The 7,093-nt window shown below is 46.1% G+C and overlaps 1 long non-coding RNA gene across 3 annotated transcripts; it reads right to left on the bottom strand.

Moving 5' to 3' along the window:
• Positions 1-2,813: 2,813 nt before the first annotated feature.
• Positions 2,814-6,539, bottom strand: LOC123091774 (uncharacterized). 3 transcript variants are annotated; one of them, XR_006443476.1, is made up of 7 exons: positions 6,045-6,539; positions 5,149-5,891; positions 4,847-4,909; positions 4,498-4,751; positions 3,664-3,763; positions 3,340-3,461; positions 2,814-3,214 (listed from the first exon to the last, which is right to left on the bottom strand). It is a non-coding gene; the product is annotated as an uncharacterized lncRNA (long non-coding RNA). The 3 variants fall into 3 exon arrangements; XR_006443477.1 differs by having other exon boundaries at positions 5,796-5,891; positions 6,045-6,534; XR_006443475.1 differs by having other exon boundaries at positions 4,847-5,891.
• Positions 6,540-7,093: the final 554 nt, after the last annotated feature.

Here is a 7,093-nt window from a genome sequence, read left to right on the forward strand (position 1 = left end):
GGTAATGGGATTGCTGAGTCCTCGTGGCTCACAGATTACTACAACAACAGTTGCAGGTACAGGTTATGCGATGATCATGACGCGAGAGCGATGCTTGCTTGCGTTGAGTTCTTCTTCTGCTTCTTCGATCAGGGGATAGGTTCCAGGTCGGCAGCCTGGGCTAGCAGGGTGGATGTCGTTTGAGTTTCTGTTTGTGATTCATCCGTAGTCGGATGATGCTCTTATGTATTGTGATGTTGTATTCGTGTGGCATTGTATGCCTTTTGTATGTATCCCCATCTATTATGTAAAGTTGATGTAATGATATCCACCTTGCAAAAGCGTTTCAATATGCGGTTCTATCCTTGGTGGGACCTTCGAGTCTCTTTAGGATAGTATCGCATATTGGGCGTGACACACCGATACACAATCATCACCAAGCAATATGCAACAATATGATGCATGCATGAGACATGGCAAAATGAGTGTATTGGGCTAATGCAACTAAGACCAGATGGGTTTGAACCATTTTGAACCAAAGATTTAAGTTTCAAACTCATAAATGGCCCTTAATAGTGGTTTATCTTATTCTGCACTAAACAGTAGGTTAGCTTGCTTAAACATGCATCAAACCAGTACAGATGGATAGATTGGATTTTTCTAATCATTTTTAATATATAACACTTTGCATTTGGAGCTACAGATTAATTTCTATGATTTTTTGAAGTTTGTGGTATTTTCTGGAATTTCCTGTGTAAAAATAATTCCAGTAAATAATTTACTACGTCAGCATTACGTCAGGATGACGCCAGTGGTCAACGGGACGGTCCAGATCAAACCTGGCAGTGGGTCCTGCATGTCAGTGTAATTAGTTTAACTAAATTCAATTAGTACTAATCCTGGATTAGTTAGCCGGCTGGGCCCCACCTGTCATTGACCCAGGGGAGGTTAAACTAGGCCCACCCATGGTCAAATGGGGTCGGCGGGGTCAAACTCGCCGGCGTTTAGCCACCAGCGAGGCCAAACGCGGCGGTGCAGGTGCGGGTTTCACCTACAGGGCACCGGTCAAGGCGTCGTTGTGCTCTATGGATAGCTGGGAGCGAGCCGCGGCGGGTGGTGCAGGTGGTTGGGCTTGGGGTCGCCAGAAACAGCGCCAGCGACGGGTTTGGCGGCGGCCGGAGCTCGGGTGAGCTCGGACTCATCGCTAGGGGGCACGACGAGGCGCGTGGGTTAGTGCGTTGAGCGGTCGTTGAGTGGCCGGAGCCTCGTCGGCGACGAGCTCCATGGTGGCGCGTGTGGACGAACTCGGTGTGCTCGCTTTGGTGCACGGAAAGGAGAGCGGAGACGATAGGGAGGTGGCCCAGCTCACGGTGGTTGCGACAGGGCGGACGACGAGGTCGGAGACGAACCGGAACAAGCAGGGCGGCGGAGGTGATCTGGCCGTCGGGAGGTTGAAGACGAGCTCAGTGGAGACGCTCGGGGGCCTCCGGCGGGGCGTGGCTCGATGGGACGGTCGAGGAGGGAGTGGCGGAGCTTCTGGACACGGTGGAGCGACACCGTGACGATGATGGCTACGGTTACGGCAGCGGAACGGCGGTGGCAGCGGTGGCCATGGCGGAGGGGAGCGAGGGAGAGAGGCAGGGGGAGAATGGACGTGTCCAGGGGGTCAGGGCGCGACGTGGAGGTCGTCCAGGCCAGCAGAGCGGCGAGGGGAGGAAGCAGGGCGGCGGGCAGCTGCGTGGCGCGTGCTGGTGCCGGCGTCGAGCACCTGCCTGCCTGCCTGGCCAAGTCAAGCAGCTCACTGGAGCGGCTGCTGGGCTGGGCCGACTAGGTGGGCCTGGTGTTGGGCTGCCAGGTAAGTTTCTCTCTCTCTCTCTCTTTTTATTTCTGTTTTCTATTTCTTCTGTAACTTTGCTTTTCTAAAAATACCTAGGCAACTCCAAAAATCACCAAACTGCTCATGTCCACTACCTGGAATATATCCAGCATGGAACATTTTAGTTTAGGATTATTTGGACATTTAAAATATCTTATAGAATTTAAATGTCCAAATTCAAATACTTATGATTTAATTCAGTGACCTTAGGATGACCTAGAAAATTGTGCACCACTTTTGGCAGAGGTTCTGGATCAAGACAAAAATGATGGGCATTTTAGAAGGGCATTTCAGGTTCATTGGAATTATTTTTAGTAAACCCTAGTTGGTTTCAGAGGGGGCTGGGGGTTCTGTCATCCCCATTTCAACTTTCTGATGAATGATAAACATGATGCAAGAACTCTAGTGCATGAACTAGCTAGGGTGTGACAGTGATGGAAAAATCTGGAGTGAAAACAAGGCCTTCAGAGCAGACAGTGCTACTTGTCGAAGCAGATCTCTTGCTGGGTCCCGATAGCTCCTCAAAGATGGATTCGGAGACAGATGACCAGTCATATTCCCTCACTGAGGTGTATGCTCTAACTTGGCACGGTTCTACTGCTCATATCATGCATATGGTGTCTTGCATTGCATAGTTTCACTATTAGGGAAAAGGCTACTAGCAGCGCGGGTACCCGCGCTACTAGTATCGCACTACAACTAAAAGTTAATAATAGCGTGGGTTGCACCCGCGCTACTTCTAAAAAGTTAGTAGTAGCGCAGGTGCCACCCACGCTACTACTATTTGAAACCCACGCTACTAGTAACAAAATAGTAGTAGCGCTTATATTATACTCATGCTACTAGTATCATAAATACTAGTAGCACACATTTTCGCCCCACGCTACTACTAACAAATTAAGAATTTCAAAAAACTAAAAATTAGATGCAGTATTCATAGACGAAGATCAGAGACACGTCGAGTGCAAAATAAATTAAGGTCACAGGATCATCTTAACACTTGCACTGTTCATGGATGCAACATTGAACATCTCAACTCCAATAGTTCACGAGATTCCATTTATCAGTAAACGCACACAACCAAAGGTGGGTACCTTCCCTAGTGTTCCACCAGCAGCCTAAACATACCACTTCTCTACATGTATCTAGCAGGGCTCAGAGTTCAGACGCCGGAGGACCCGAATCCTCCCTCACCACGAAAGATGGCATCGAGGTCCTCCACCTCAGCGACATCCGGCGTCGCGATCACATGGACGGTCATCCATGCGGCGCGCTCGCCGGGCTTCACGTCGAAGTCTACCTCTAAGTGGTTGAAGAGCACGACGCCCAACAAGCTGCCATAGTCAGTGTCAATCACCCCTACGGCCACATCGGGAAAGTGAAAACTTGTTAGTACACGTCAGCGTTCAAATCCAGTAGGGTATTTTCTTTCTTTTTAGAACATGCACATGCATCAATAGTAACAGCCGGAGGCTAGTCCTTACTTGTTGCACGAGACGTGAAGAAGGCTATGTACCCTCCTTGTTGCATGAACGAATCAAAGGAAGACAGTGCCGCAAGATATGAAGAAGGCCGGGTCCCCTCCTTCTGTAAATAGCACAGGTGCCTGAAGTTGCAAGGAATCTTAATACAATGAACTCATAGTAACAAGAAAAAAGAAAAAAAATCATGAATCCTAAAGAAAATATCATTATATGAGTCAGGATAATGTGGGTAACCGTACTCATTAATAAGAACAATGGGCTGAGATTTCTCAAGTGACATTTTTTTCACCAACAATGATTAATGACAAGGCATGTAAGATTTACCTGCGCAACATCAGCATACCCTCTGGTCCTTGCAAGAACTTGAAGACCAAGGTTCTTAGCTTTCTCCCCACTGACTAGCACAAGTGCAGCAGCACCGTAGCTGTACATTAAAAGACAAGAATGGCACTATAGTTACACTTCCAGGTAAACATTGCTTTACATAACTTATATTAACCATGGAGAAATCCTAAAATTCGAGCTACAAAGTAATAAAGCTTCAGTACACTCTTAAGATGATACATTTACTACTGTAGATATACAACATAATTTGGATGCATGCTGCATACCAAAGGTAATCTGATCGTGTAAAAATAAAGCTACAATGCTGCACTAAGAAGTATCAATTGTCGATCTATTAGCTTCCACTGCCAATGTATGTACAGTGTACAACCATCTCAAATTCAGAATAAGTTTTATCAAGAACCCTGTGGGACAGATAATAATTTCATTCAGAGAACACTACTGCTCTAAGCGATGTTTGTATGAGCAGTATAACGATTGATGTAGTAGTATCATACACTGCTATATGTAGACATCAAGGCACTTGCCATGAAACTGGTGCATAGCTATTTACCTGATATTTAGAAAAGATAATACACAGGTGCATTAAAGAAGCTATTGTGGCAATCTATTGAAAAAATACAGGAGTTTATAGGGACCTAATATAGGCATGCATAAATCTGAAAGCATCTTTGCTTGATATACTCTTCAGGTCATCTGATAATAGGTGTGCTATTATGCTTGGCAAACTCAGCAATCCACTTTCTATAGTTCCTAGCTAGCCTACTATTTGGCAACCTGAAAATAATATTTCGCATGTGAGGAAATCTCTACCTGATTGTGCAGAGATGGAAAGGTGTTGAGCAAGTGCATCCAGCCGCATGCGTCGTGGCCGGTTCATGCCATAGGACTTCGGGACCTACGGATCCAGCTTGGTGAAATCAACCACGCCTTCCTTATCCACCATGAACTCGATCTATGGACCAAAGCGACTTGGTGGGGAGAGGAGGCGGCCGACCTTCTCCACCACAACGCTGGCAAGCTCCCCAGCGCTCGGGCACGACACTGGCTGCCTCCACCATCTTGATCTGGAAAAAAGGGTAAGAGTATGCTATGTTTCATCACTGCTATGCGCGTAGGATAGAGTTCCATCACATGAAAGAAAACAATTATGAACATGTACCTTCAGTTTATTCCAACAGCACACCAGGAGTACTTAAATAACTTTTGTTCAAAAAATTTCACCCTGGTTGCATCACAAGTTAGGGTCGGGTCAGTACGTGCATAGTACCTAAGCATCCAGATAAGCTGGATTTAAATGACCTTAACTATCAGGACTTACCTACAGTTTTTCAGTAAAAAAGGAGGGATAAACTAAAAAGATGGCGCAACACATTTGCACCGATAAAATTATTGTGAGCTACGTTCTCACTTATCAACACAATAGCGAAAAATAAGAGCACGAAGAATGGATGAACAAATTACCCATCTAGCCGGAACGCTCCCGGACATCCATCAAATGTGGTGAGGTGAAGAGCCCATTACGGAAGCAAGCAATTAAGCAGGATTGCTCTGTGAATTCTGTCGCTCGTTTTGGCAATGTTTAACTGTAATTCCAAGTTTTCCAGTATAGTTGTCCATTTGTGCAGAAGAACTATTTCTATTATATCTAATGTAAATGTGCCAGTGTTTTGGAAAGTATCACCATATCACATACATATCTATCAGAGTATGAAATAATTAATGTTATTCCAAAACAAATGACTTACACAGGGATTTAAGGATTTGGGCCCACTTTTTATGAATGATGAAGTGTACAAGACATTTAAAAATACTTAACCCTCGAGGATATACAATCATAGAAATTTGAACAAAATTACATATATAGCACTGAAGGCACTTTGGTGATAAATTACAGTCACTTCAGAACTTTCTTCAAAAAATTATGATTAAAGAAAAACATTTTTTCTTACACCCTTTTCTTGAAAGTGCAGGTCAAATGCACCTTTTCCCCAAAAGCGTGGAGCAATATATTATATTTTGAGTGCTACGTACAGAGAAATAAATAGTATATCACCAAAGACATGATCAGAAGGTTGTTCTCAAACTAACTGAAGGCAAGAAAATCGAACCTGCAGCAGGTAAGAATTTCTTGGGAATCTTCAACAGGGTGGTTGAATCCTCCGAACATTGCAGGCAGTGAGGTATCATCAGCATCAGCATACGCACTGGTTCACCAATAGAAAATATACAAAGTCAAAGTTCCGCCGGCCGCCGGGATAATTTCTTCGCAGTTTTCTTGCAGCAAAGTATTCATTAAATGATGTCCACTAAAGTACTAATGCAATCAGGAACAACTCGAATCCCTACTTCCAACTTACAGGTATATCATCCAGCCGCCGGGACTGGAGTTTGAAGGAAAGACCAGAGATGGGGAAGCAGTGTTGGAGTAGAGCTCTTGTGCCGGTCCATCGTCGTGGTCGATCTCCTGCACCGGTCCAAGTCGTGGTCGAGCTCCTCCCCGCCTCGACCTCTCGCGCCGCCCGACGCCCCCGCAGGTCGTCCACCAGCGCGGCCTGCCGCAGCACCACCTCGTACACCGCCTCCTCCATATCGTCTGTGCCGCCACTAGGATCTCCCTCGGGGCCGCCGTGCCGCCACGCCTCCATGCCGCGGCGGGGAGCATCCCGGGCTGGCCGCCGCGATGGGCCTGGTCGGCCGGGTTGTGGAGGAAGGCTGTGCGCGTGTGCGGCCACACGGCGGAGGATCCCGGCATGGATCGGAGAAAGGGAGAGATCCCATTGGCAGAGGAGAGGAGAGGAGGTGGAGGGGATGCGAATCGGGGGTGGGTGGGGTGCGGGAGTGGGTGGACTGGGACGGTTGATTGGGGTGGGAATGGATTGGGCTGTCTGGTCTGGGATAAGACTGAAAGGCTAATGGTAGCGCAGGGTTTCACACCGGCACTACAGATATTCATTTAGGGCATGTATAATGGTTGATAAGATAGTTTTATCTTAAGTTTTGCATGTAATTTAGAGATGACAAAGAAAAATGTCTACAATGGGTCATCTCTTAGTCTTATCTTGAATAACTAGCAATTCCTAAAAATGTGGTGAGACATATTGTGCTAAAAGATCATCTCTGGTCTTATCTTAAATAAGAGAAGACAAGCCTTCTCTTATGAGTTCTCTCTCCTCCACCTCATCATTTATCCTACGGGGCACTCCTAAGATAGCACCATTGTACATGCCCTTAGCAACATCGATGGTTTAAAACCCACGCTACTACTACACTTTGTCTGTAGGGCATGGTCGAAAATATTTATTAATAGCGTGTTATTTTTTGCCACACGCTACTAGTAATATTTATTAGTAGCGCAGGTCATTATAGCGCGCTACTAGTAAATAGCAGTAGCATGGGTAAATAAAGA

The sequence above is a fragment of the Triticum aestivum genome, chromosome 4B, assembly GCF_018294505.1.
Source record: "Triticum aestivum cultivar Chinese Spring chromosome 4B, IWGSC CS RefSeq v2.1, whole genome shotgun sequence".
Lineage (NCBI taxonomy): Eukaryota > Viridiplantae > Streptophyta > Magnoliopsida > Poales > Poaceae > Triticum > Triticum aestivum.